Raw genomic sequence first — 11,810 nt, 5'->3', positions numbered from 1 at the left:
TTATCGGTTCCTCGTATCCCGAGTTCGCGATCGCGAACAAACTGCGCTAGTGAATTTCGTTGCACATCCGTCGATTTTTCTCCTCGATCTTCTTCTTCACGCAAAGCACTGGCGATATCATCTAATAAACCTTCATCATAAAATAAATGATCGAAGTATATAAAGTCACTGCTTTCTTCGATTTCATCGATGTCAATTTTATAGTCCGGTGTCCATGAGCGATTATATACCATTTCTTCTTGCTCACTGTTATAAAACATGTTCACATCGCAAAAGCTAATGTTTGATCACTTTCGCACCAGTTCTTTTATTATATCGCTTCACAGCACTTGCATGTGATAACGTGTTTAACTACACAATAAATCTCGATACTTTTCAACCGATGTATCGCTCTCAAATCGTATACTAATGCGGCTCGACGCGCTTCATCCCTCGTTATATACCCTTTGCCCTCTCTCTCGCTCCAATTGAATCTTGAAAGATCAATTCTTCCTTTGTCTTTTACGTACTGCGTCGTAAAAAATAGCGCGAAATTGTTTAGTCTACGAGATAACACCTCCCCCTTTTCCTCGAAAATGTTGTTTACGACGAACATGTTCCAACAGGTTCGATGCGTTATCGAGTCGATCATCGTCCCGATGACGTCATTTCTTCCTTTGTTTATTACGTACTGCGTCGTAAAAAAGTAGCGCGAAATTGTTTAGTCTACGAGATAACACCCCCTTTTTCCGAGAAAAATGTTGTTTACGACGAACGTGTCCCGACAGGTTCGATGCGTTATCGGGTCCATCATCGTCCCGATGACGTTATTTCTTCCTGTTTTTTTTACGTACTGCGTCGTAAAAAAATAGCGCGAAATTGTTTAGTCTACGAGATAACACCCCCTTTTTTCTTAAAAAAAAATGTTGTTTACGACGAACGTGTCCCGACAGGTTCGATGCGTCATCGACAAAAATACACGCTTCTACGCAGTGCGCTATCGAGTTAGTCTTACCCATTGTACGCCGCCTAGCGGCGTCGTTGCGAACGAGGCCCCCGCGACCCGACGGACCCCGCGGCGCAACCGCGGGCCTCCACGCGGCCCCCGCGGACCCCCGCGAACCCCCACGCGGACCCGCGGCGCGACCGCGAACGCGAACGCGGACCCCCTCTCCCCGCGCGGAACAGCGGCGCGGACCAGCGGCGCGGGTGAGTCATCCCGGTGACTCATCCCGGTGAGTCATCCCGGTGGTATGCCAAGGTCAACCCTCCCTTCCCCCCACCCCGCGAAAAATCCGATATTTTTGTGTAACCCGATACTCCCCTCCCCCTCACCCCCGCGAAATCCAATATCCTTGTGTAACCCAATACCCCGCCCCTCCCCCCCCCTCACCTCCGCGTTATCTCCTTGTAACCTAATACCCCTGTGTAACCCGATACCCCCCTCCCCCTCACCCCCGGGGAATCCCGATACCCCCCTCCCTCACCCCCTCACCCCCCCGCGTAATCCGATACCCCCCCTCCCTCACCACCCCCCCTCGGAGCTTCCGAGTTGGAACTCCCTTAGTATAACTACTAATCAGAAAAGATAAAAAAGAATGAAAGAAATAAAGAGAAGACAATGAGCGAAAATGAAGCATTATAGAGTGAAAACAAGTAAAAATAAGAAAGAATGAGAGAAGATAAAGCAGTAAAATGCAGTAAAATTAGAAAAATAATGCAGAATGGATGTGAATGAAGGAAACTATATAAAGATAGTAGAAGGAGACTACATAAAGATAGTGGTGAAAGAACGTAATTGAGAGTGAATCAAACAAAATAAAACAAAATGAAATAGAAGGAGAGAGCGAGTGAGTAAGAATAAAAAAATTGAAAAATTACAAGGAAGGATAAAGCGAAGAAGGAGCTCAAAATTATGACAAGTAGGAGAGGTAAGGTGGCTAGCACAAGAAAAAAGAGAAAAGTTCGAGTTTATGTAGTGAGGCGAGTATAGATGATTATTTAAAAAAAAAGAGCGGCAGGGGGAGGAGGAGAGAGGAAGAGGCGTTTAGAAGGAGTAGGAAAATGGTGATATCGCCAGAGGGGAAAGAACAGATAATAAGGATAATGAGTAAAATGATGGAGGAAATATGGGAATTAAAAAAAGAACAGGCCAAGGGGTAGAAAGTAGAAAGCAAGAAAGAGAGAGAAATGATAAGAGATGAGATTAGGAAGATGAGGGCGCATGTGGAGGAGAGAGAGGTGAAATGGCAGAAGGAAAAGGAGGAATTGAAGGAGATAGGAGAGTTGAAAGGAAGGCTGGATAGTATAGAGGAGAGAGATGGGAGGAAGGAAAGTGGGAGATAGGAAAAAGAGATAAAGCAATGGAACCGAAGGTAAGAAAGCTAGAAATGTGGAGAGAGTTAGAAGAGAGAGACAGAAGGAGGAACAATGTAGTAATGAAAAAGGTGGAGGTGGAGGAGTGAAGGCTAAAGGAAGCGGTAGAGAAGCTATGGCTAGAGATGGGAAAGGAGGAAGGAATAAAAGAGGTAAAAGAGATAGGAAGAAAGACGGGGCAAGAGAAGAAGATAGTTTTAGTTAGTTTAAAAGATAGAGTAAGAAAAGGTAATACAGAGAAAGAATGTGTGGAAAGGAAGGATGGAAAGAATAAAGGATGACATGATTTTGAAGGAAAAAAAATTTAATGGAACCTGGAGAGGATAGCTGAGAAGGAGAGAAAGAATAGGAGGAAAGCTTGGATAAAGTACGGAAAGATTTCGATAGAGGGCATGTGGTGGAGTTGGGATGAGGAAAAAGAAGTCCTGACAGATGGAAGAGAAAATGAGAAGAAGGAACAAGAAGAAAGAGGGGGGGGGAGAAAAAGGAACAGAGAAAGAGTGGAAAAGAGGGAAACGGAAAAATGAAAAGGGAGGATAGAGAGAAGGGAGGAAAAACGATGGGACAGAAGAGGGAGAGTAGGAAAAAAGGGAGTGTGGTGAGGCTGAGGGGAGGGGGGAAAGAAGTCAGAAAAAGTAAAGTGAGAAAAGTAAAAAGGAGTGAAAGAGAAAAAAAAGAGGGGTGAAAAAGAGAAGGGGGAAGAAAGGAATTAAGGACGGAGAAAGAAAGGAAAGAACAGAAAGGAAGCCTAAAGATAGGCTTTTGGAATATAGCGGGAGTGAAGGAAAAATAGGAAGGGTTTTAAGAAAGGATAAAGGAGTGGGATGTCGTGGGGTTGGTGGAGACGTGGCTGAAACAGGAGGATTGGGAAAAGATAAAGTATAGGATGCCAAAGAAGTTCAACTGGAGTATACAGGGTGCAAAGAAAGAAAGAGTTAGAAGAAAAGGAAGAGCAATAGGTGGAATAATGATGGAAGTCAGAGAAGGGTTAAAAGAGGAAAAAGAATGGGTGGAGGAGGAAGGTTTAATGATTAAAGAAGTAAGATGGAAGAAGGAAAAATGTAGATTGGCAACAGTTTACGTAAGCGGCAACTTGGACAAGATGATGGGTAACATAAAATCGGTAAAAGAGTAGGAAGGGAGAGAGGAGAGATAGATAGTGGGGGCGATTTCAATGCGAGAACAGGAAAAAAGAAGCGCTGAAGGATGGAGAAGAGAGAGCTGAAAGAAATCGAAAGATAAAATGATAAATAGGTAGGAGAAAGGGCTGATTAAATGGATGGAAGAGGAAGGGTGGGAAATTATGAACGGAGCAAAAAAGGAAGATGAGGAGGGGGTGGTGACTTTTACAGAAGAAAGGGGGGAAACAGTGATCAATTACGCAATAGGAGATAGAAAAGCTTGGGAAAGAGTGACAAGATTAGAGGTGAGGTGTGAGGTAGATTCGGATCACCAATCAATAGCGGTACGGTTGGACAAAAGGGGTGGTGGTGAGAAGAGAGGGACAATAGCGGAGGAAGAGAGGTGGGTGGAAAAGACGGACTGGTCGGAAGAGGCAAAAGAGGAGTTTTGAAAAAGGGCGGAGGAGGTAGAAATAGGTAGGGGGGCAATAGATAAAGAGGTCGAAAAGTTGACAAAAAGAATTAAGATGGAAGTAAGGGTGAGAAAAGTAAAAAGAAGGGCAGAAAGAAAGAGTGGGATGGGGACTGTAGGAAAAAAAGGGAGGAAATAGAAAAATTATTAAGAGACTGGAAAAGAGGAAGAAAACACAAAGAAGATCATAAGAGAAGAAAGGAGTATAAGGAAAAGTGTGAGGAAAAAGGAAGAAAAACGAAAAATTTGCTGAAAAACGCAAGAGAGGCGAGAACAGAGAAGCAGGTGTGGGAAATAATAAACAAGGAAAGGAGAAGAAGGGTAGAAATTAATAAGGAGATAACATTAGAGGAGTGGGATAAATACTTTAGGAAGATGTTAGGAAGGAACAGAATACAAGCGAAGGTTAGGAGAGAGAGAGTTGGTAGAGCAGAGGGCGGAGGGGAAAGTGGAGAAAGAGAAGGAGATAGGATAGAAAGAAGTAGAGAGAATACTGAAAGGGCTGAAAGAAGGTAAAGCGGCGGGAGAGGACGAGATAGAAAATGAAGTGTAAAGTTATGGGGGAAGTGGTTTAAAAAAGGCGTTATGGGAGAGTATATATGGAAAGGAGAAGGTTTACACACTTACACATTTACACACTGAATTATGCGATAGGGAAGCGATAAAAAAGGAAAAAGAAGGTAATGGCTGCTTTTGTAGATCCAAGGGCGGCATTTAATTTAGTGAACAGAAGGGTTTTGTGAAGATGTCTGAAAAAACCAGAGGTGAGTGAAAGGTTGGGAAAGAGGATCATGGAAATATACGAGAAAACCAGAAGTGTAGTGAGGGTGGAGGAAAGATACGGAAGGAAATTTTGGACAGCGAGACCCGATCAGGATTTAAACTTGAAACCTTTTGTTTTCTACCTTCGTAGTTTGTTACTGTGTGTTGCTTCACAATTGTTTTACCCCACATACCAAAATGTTGGCAGTATGCCGACAGCATGCCGGTATATTTATCTCATAATTTCGCAGCAAGATCTTCTTGTGCTGTGTTTTTTATTCTATTCTATTTGATTTTTACTACTTTATAATCCGCTTTATCAATAAGTATGCCAGTTTACGTTGCATCTCAATTTTATATTTAAATATAAAAAACTGCATTATAAGAAAAATTAAAAAAAAAGATAAATTTAAATAGCTTCAAGACGTTACAAACATGTAAAATGATCTGATATTATTAATAATTTACTATTATTATTTGAACTCTGTACAATTAGTAAAAGAAATTTGGGTAAATTTTATTTTTAATAATTGCTTTTGAATGTTTCGTTCTTAGCAAATTTTATATATAAAAATCAATAAATGCGAAGTATGGGTTTTTTTGTCTTTAATTATATAAGTAATTATGCCCTCATCAACATTAATAAAGTACGGTGTTTAGTTTTCGAGAAATAGAAAAGTGTTGCTTTAGAGGACCTATCGATATTAGCGACTTACCTCTTCACTTCTAATAAAAATATAAAAAATGTATAGTTGTATATTCGTAAAATAAAATTAATGCGCGCGCGTAGCGCCCGCCTGTGTTCTATTCGTGAAATAAAATAAAAGCGCGCGCGTAGCGCGCGCCTGTGTTGTTCTAGTCCTCTTCTAAAAAGGGCATGTCGTAGGTATTGTTGTCACTTTTCCGCGATGCCGATTGGTTCTCTTGCTGCGCTTAATTCATTTGCAGCTGTCATTGTATATTTTGACAGTTGTGTGTATCAAGGGTTAATAGTGCAATAGTAATAGCATAATGTTAAAGCTAAATAGCGCGCGCGAAGCGCGCGTCTGTAGTGTCTAGTAGAATAAAAAACACAGTACAAAAAGATCTGGCTGCGAAATTATGATAAATTTAACGGCATGCTGTCGGCATACTGCCAACATTTTGCTATGTGGGGTAAAGCAATTGTGAAGCAACACACAGTAACAAACTACAAAGGTAGAAAACGAAAGGTTTTGACTTTAAATCCTGATCGAGTCTGTTAATTTTTCCGTTTGCCCCTCTCGCTGTCCAAAATTTCCTTCCGTATCTTTCCTCCACCCTCACTACACTCCTTGTTTTTTCATATATTTCTATGATCCTCTTTCCCAACCTCTCACTAACCCCTGGTTTTTTCAGACATCTTCCCAAAACCCTCCTGTTCACTGAATCAAATGCCGCCCTTGGATCTACAAAAGCAGCCACTACCTTCTTTTTCCTCTTAAATCGCTTCCCTATCGCATAATTCAGTGTGTAAATGTGTAAGTGTGTAAACCCTCTCCTTTCCATATATACTCTCCCCTTTCCGCCTTTTTTAAACCACTTCCTCCATAACTTTACACTTCATTTTTTATCTCGTCCTCTCCCACCGCTTTACCTTTTTTCAACCCTTTCAGTATTCTCTCTACTTCCTCCTATCAGATCTCCTTCTCTTTCTCCACTTCCCCCCCGATTCCTGCTCCCCCAACTCTCCTTCTCTTAACCTTCGCTTGTATTCCGTTCCTTCTAACATCTTCCTAAAGTATTTATCCCACTCCTCTAATGTTATCTCCTTATTAATTTCTACCCTTTTTCTCCTTTCCTTTTGTTTATTACTTCCCACACCTGCTTCTCTGTTCTCGCCTCTCTTGCCTTTTTCAGCAAATTTCTCTTTTTTCTTCTTTTTTCCTCACACTTTTCCTTATACTCCTTTCTTCTTTTATGATCTTCTTTGTGTTTTCTTTCTCTTTTCCAGTCTCTTAATAATTTTTCTATCTCCTCCCTCTTCTTCCCACAGTCCCCATCCCACCCTTTCCTTCTGCCCCTCTTTTAACTCTTCTCTCACCCTTACTTCCATCTTAATTCTTTTTGTCAACCTTTTGACCTCTTTATCTATTGCCCCCCTACCTATTTCTACCTTCTCCGTCCTTTTTCGAAACTCCTCTCTTGCCTCTTCCGACCAGTACGTCTTTTCCACCCACCTCTCTTCCTCCGATATTGTCTCTCTCCTTTCACCACCACCCCCTTTGTCCAACCGTACTGCTATTGATTGGTGATCCGAATCTACCTCACACCTCACCTTTAATCTTGTCACTCTTTCCCAAGCTTTTCTATCTCCTATTGCGTAATTGATCACTGTTTCCCCCCTTTTTCCTGTAAATGTCACGTTCCCCTCCTCATTTCCCTCCTTTGCTCCGTTCATAATTTCCCACCCTTCCTCTTCCATCCATCTAATCAGCCCTTTCTCCTACCTATTTATCATTTTATCTTTCGATTTTCTTTCAGCTCCCTCTTCTCCATCTTTCAGCGCTCTTTTTTCTCCTGTTCTCGCATTGAAATTACCCCCACTATCCATTTCTCCTCTCTCCCTTCCTCCTCTTTTACCGATTTTATCTTACCCATCATTTTGTCCAAGTTGCCGGTTACGTAAACTGTTGACAATTTCCATTTTTCCTTCTTCTATCTTACTTCTTTAATCATTAAACCTTCCTCCTCCACCCATTCTTCTTCCTCTTCTAACCCTTCTCTGACTTCCATCATTATTCCACCTATTGCTCTTCCTTTTCTTCCAAGTCTTTCTTTCTTTGCACCCTGTATACTTCAGTTGAACTTCTTTGGCATCCTATTCTTTATCTTCTCCCATTCCACCTGTTTCAGCTACGTCTCCACTAACCCCACGACATCCCACTTTTTTATCCTTTCCCAAAACCCTTCCTGTTTTTCCTTCACTCCCGCTACATTCCAAAAGCCTATTTTTAGTCTTCCTTCCTGTTCCTTCCTTTCTTCCTCCCTCCTTAATTTTTTTCTTCCCCCTTCTCTTTTTCATCCCTCTTTTTCCTCTCTTTCACTCCTTTTTACTTTTCTCATTTTACTCTCTCTGACTCCTATCTTATATCCTACTATCTTCTTTTTTTGCCCCGTCTTTCTTCCTATCTCTTTTACCTCTTTTATTCCTTCCTCCTTTGACATCTTTAGCCATAGCTTCTTTACCGCTTCCTTTAGCCTTCACTCCTCTACCTCCACCTTTTTCATTATACATTGTTCCTCCTTCTGTCTCTCTCTCTTCTAATTCTCTCCACATTTCTAGCTCTCTTATACCTTCGCTTCCATTGCTTTATCTCTTTTTCCTATCTCCCACTTTCTTTCCTCCCATCTCTCTCCTTCTCTATATTATCCAGCCTTCCTTTCAACTCTCCTATCTCCTTCAATTCCTCCCTTTCCTTCTGCCATTTCACCTCTCTCTCCTCCACATGCGCCCTCATCTTCCTAATCTCATCTCTTATCATTTCTCTCTCTTTCTTGCTTTCTACTTTCTACCCCTTGCTCTTTTTGTTTTTTCTTAATTCTCGTATTTCTTCCATCATTTTACTTATTATCCTTGTTATCTGTTCTTTCCTCTCTGGCGATATCACCATTTTCCTACTCCTTCTAAACGCCTCTTCCTCTCCCCTCTTCCCCCTTCCGTTCTTTTTTTTTTAATAATCATCTATACTCGCTTCACTACATAAACTCGCACTTCTCTCTCTCTCTCCTTGTGCTAGCCACATTACCTCTTCTACTTGTCATCTTTTTGAGCTCCTTCTTCGCTTTATCCTTCCCCTCACTTTCCTTATTTATTTCCTCTGCTCTCCTTTTTATCTCCTGCTTTCCTTTTACCTTATTTATTCTATCGTCTTTTTTTCTCCCTATCTCGCTTCAAATCTACCGCCACCCTACTCCTTCCCCTTTTCTCTCTGAGATGTCATCACCTCTCAGCCTTTCTTCACCCACAATGTCGCCACCTCTCAACCGCCTGCCACTTCAATTTCTCTCTAAGGTATCCCTAACCTCTTTCTGACCACACACTGTTACTAACTAATATCTCCTCTCTTACTCTTCCTTGCTTCTCGCCTCCACTTCCACCGCCTTTGCCACTTCTCCCTTCTCTCCACCACTACTCTCCTCTCTGCTGCTACTCCTAATCTCACTCTACGCCTTACTTTTTCGCTCTCTATTGCGCTCGCCAACCACCCGCTTCCACTCTTATACCCGTCTCCCTCTCTTATTAATTATAAATCACATATTATTTTATTTTTTAGACTCCCTTGTAATTTTTCAATTTTTTTATTCTTACTCACTCGCTCTCTCCTTCTATTTCATTTTGTTTTATTTTGTTTGATTCACTCTCAGTTACGTTCTTTCACCACTATCTTTATGTAGTCTCCTTCTACTATCTTTTTATAGTTTCCTTCATTCACATCCATTCTGCATTATTTTTCTAATTTTACTGCATTTTACTGCTTTATCTTCTCTCATTCTTTCTTATTTTTACTTGTTCTCACTCCATAATGCTTCATTTTTGCTCATTGTTTTCTCTTTATTTCTCTCATTCTTTTTTATCTTCTCTGATTCTCTCTGATCTTTGTTCATGTCCTATTATTCAATTTTATCCTCATCTATTCCCTTAAATTCATATCCTGTCGTCTTAATTTTGTCTCTTTTTGCATTTTGCAGCCATTTTTTCTTATTCTCACTAATTCTCTTTCTCTCGCTCTTTTTCTTCCCCTTCTCTCACTCTTTCCCCCTCTGCTCTCTCTGCTTTCCCCCTCTCTCTCTCTCTCTCTCTCTCTTTTCAAAAATCCTCTCACTGTGCAAATCGAGGAACAAAGTCTAAATCTTCAAGCAGAACTTTGTGATTTGCAATGTGATGTGTCTCTAAAAACGCGAACAGAAAAAGGAGTCGATTTTTTTTAAATTTTAAATGCATCGCATTATCCATCTCTCAGAAATTTTGGTCTTCGAATTTTTTCCATGTTTGGCTCCACATATTTGTGTGAACGTTCTTTTTCAAAATTGAAATTAATAAAAAATAATAAACGATCTGCTTTGAGTGATGCATCATTATCCTCACTGATGCTAACTAATTCTTCCAACATTTCTGTAGATATACCATCATTAGTTAAATCGTGCAAACAACCCAGAAATTAAATATTTATTTTTTAATTAAGTAGAAAATATTTTCATGTAAATTAGTTTTTATTTCCTTCGCACGATTTCTTATTCCTTTTTATAAAACACTTTGCGATAGAGAATTTTACTTTCTTTCCTGCCGAGCCATATATTTTTATCTTAATTATTATTTTCTTCTTTTTTAGTGGAATAGGCCTACTGGGGAAACCACTTAAAAAAAAACGCATCAGCAATAGTACCTCATGGGTGATGTGGAAATCTATTGTTGAAATTATTATACGTTATTATAACTATATTATTGTAAAATTACGTCAATTCATAATAATATTATTATAAAACATGTATATAACAGTATACTTAATAGAAAACTTTAAGTTAAAATTTAATTAGCGGAAAGTACGATCCTAGTATATTTTTTCCACCGGTACGCTCCTGAGCGGACAGCGTGACAAACGCGAGCGGCGGCTCGGCCGTCGAAGATCGAGCGGTAGTGGGGGAACAGTAGGCGTCGCTTCTGAAATCGGCCCGAAATGTGCAGATCTTTGCGAGCACTAAATAAACCATTCAATCAATCAATCAATCAATCTCTCTCTCTCTCTCTCTCTCTCCCTCTCTCTCTCTGTCTCTTTGTCTCTCTGTCTCCCTCTTCCTCTCTCTCCTTTTTTCTGTCTCTTGGCTCTTATCTTTCCTTTTTTTCTTTTTTTTTCCTTCTTTTTTTTTTTTTTTTTTTTTTAATTTTATGATACCTTAATCATAAATAATAAAAACAAGTAAAAAAATAGTGCAAATTAGAAATTTGCACTTGGCTTCTTCATAGAAGAAGTGATGTCTTAAGATCACGGTCTTATATACAGGTCTCTCAACTCTAATGTGTGTATGTGCCAAATTTACCGAAATTTCTATAACTCCAGAACTAATTAACCAAATCTTAACGAATTGTATATGGAATAGGGGTAGAATTTTCCGGGGAATACTATTATAGTTTTTTGTTACCAATTTTCTGGAAACCGTTTTTTTTATTTTTCTAATTCTTGAGTAAAAAAATTAAAAAAATTAGTTTTCAGAAAATAGATAACGAAAAACTATACACTCTTTAGTACTCCCCGGAAAATTCTACCCCTATTTCATATACAATTCGTTAAGATTTGGTTAATTAGTTCTGGAGTTATAGAAATTTCGGTAAATTTGGCACATACGTTCACACATACACACATACACACATATACACATACCGACATTTTTTAAAATAGCAATTTTTCAACGTTTTAGAACATTTTGAACACATTGACAAAAGCAACTCAAAAAATTTTTTTTACGAAAACAAAGCTTCCTTTATGAGGAAGAAAAATTAGGGACCTTTGATCACGTATAAAGCTGAGTCTAATCAACCAAATCTTAAAGAATTATATATGAAATAGGGGTAGAAAAGACTGAAAAATATAATAAAATTAGAAATAGATCGATATCTCTAAATTTGCGGAAATTAAAGCATAAACAAACATTTCTGCAAAAATCCAAAATTTTATTAAAAAAGAACTCCCTGATTATTAGCAATTTTTATTAATTCTATTATATTCTCCAGTCTTTTCTACCCCTATTTCATATACAATTCGTTAAGATTTGGTTGATCAGTTCTGGAGTTATAGAAATTTCGGTAAATTTGGCACAGACATACACACATACACACATATACACATACATACACACATACCGACATTTTTTTAAAATAGCGATTTTTCGACGTTTTAGAACATTCTGAACACATTAGCAAAAGCAACTAAAAAAAAATTTTTTTACGAAAACAAAGCTTCCTCTTTGAGGAATCAAAAATCATATATTACATAAAACACGCTGTAGCCATCTTCATCGCTGATGTGATCATGATTTATAGCATCAGTTATATCAATTTAAAAATGTAAAGAAACACATTTGTT

At 39.2% G+C, this 11,810-nt stretch overlaps 1 protein-coding gene across 1 annotated transcript in view; it reads right to left on the bottom strand.

The window, feature by feature from the left end:
• The window catches only part of LOC143906733 (uncharacterized), a 140,655-nt gene that overhangs the window by 115,567 nt on the left and 13,278 nt on the right, over window positions 1-11,810 (bottom strand). The gene's annotated exons all lie outside the window — the stretch shown is intronic.

Source organism: Temnothorax americanus, unplaced genomic scaffold (genome assembly GCF_048541705.1).
Source record: "Temnothorax americanus isolate GAGA-0224 unplaced genomic scaffold, ASM4854170v1 Scaffold75, whole genome shotgun sequence".
Classification (NCBI taxonomy): Eukaryota; Metazoa; Arthropoda; class Insecta; order Hymenoptera; family Formicidae; genus Temnothorax; species Temnothorax americanus.
This window is presented reverse-complemented; position numbering and strand designations above follow the sequence as displayed.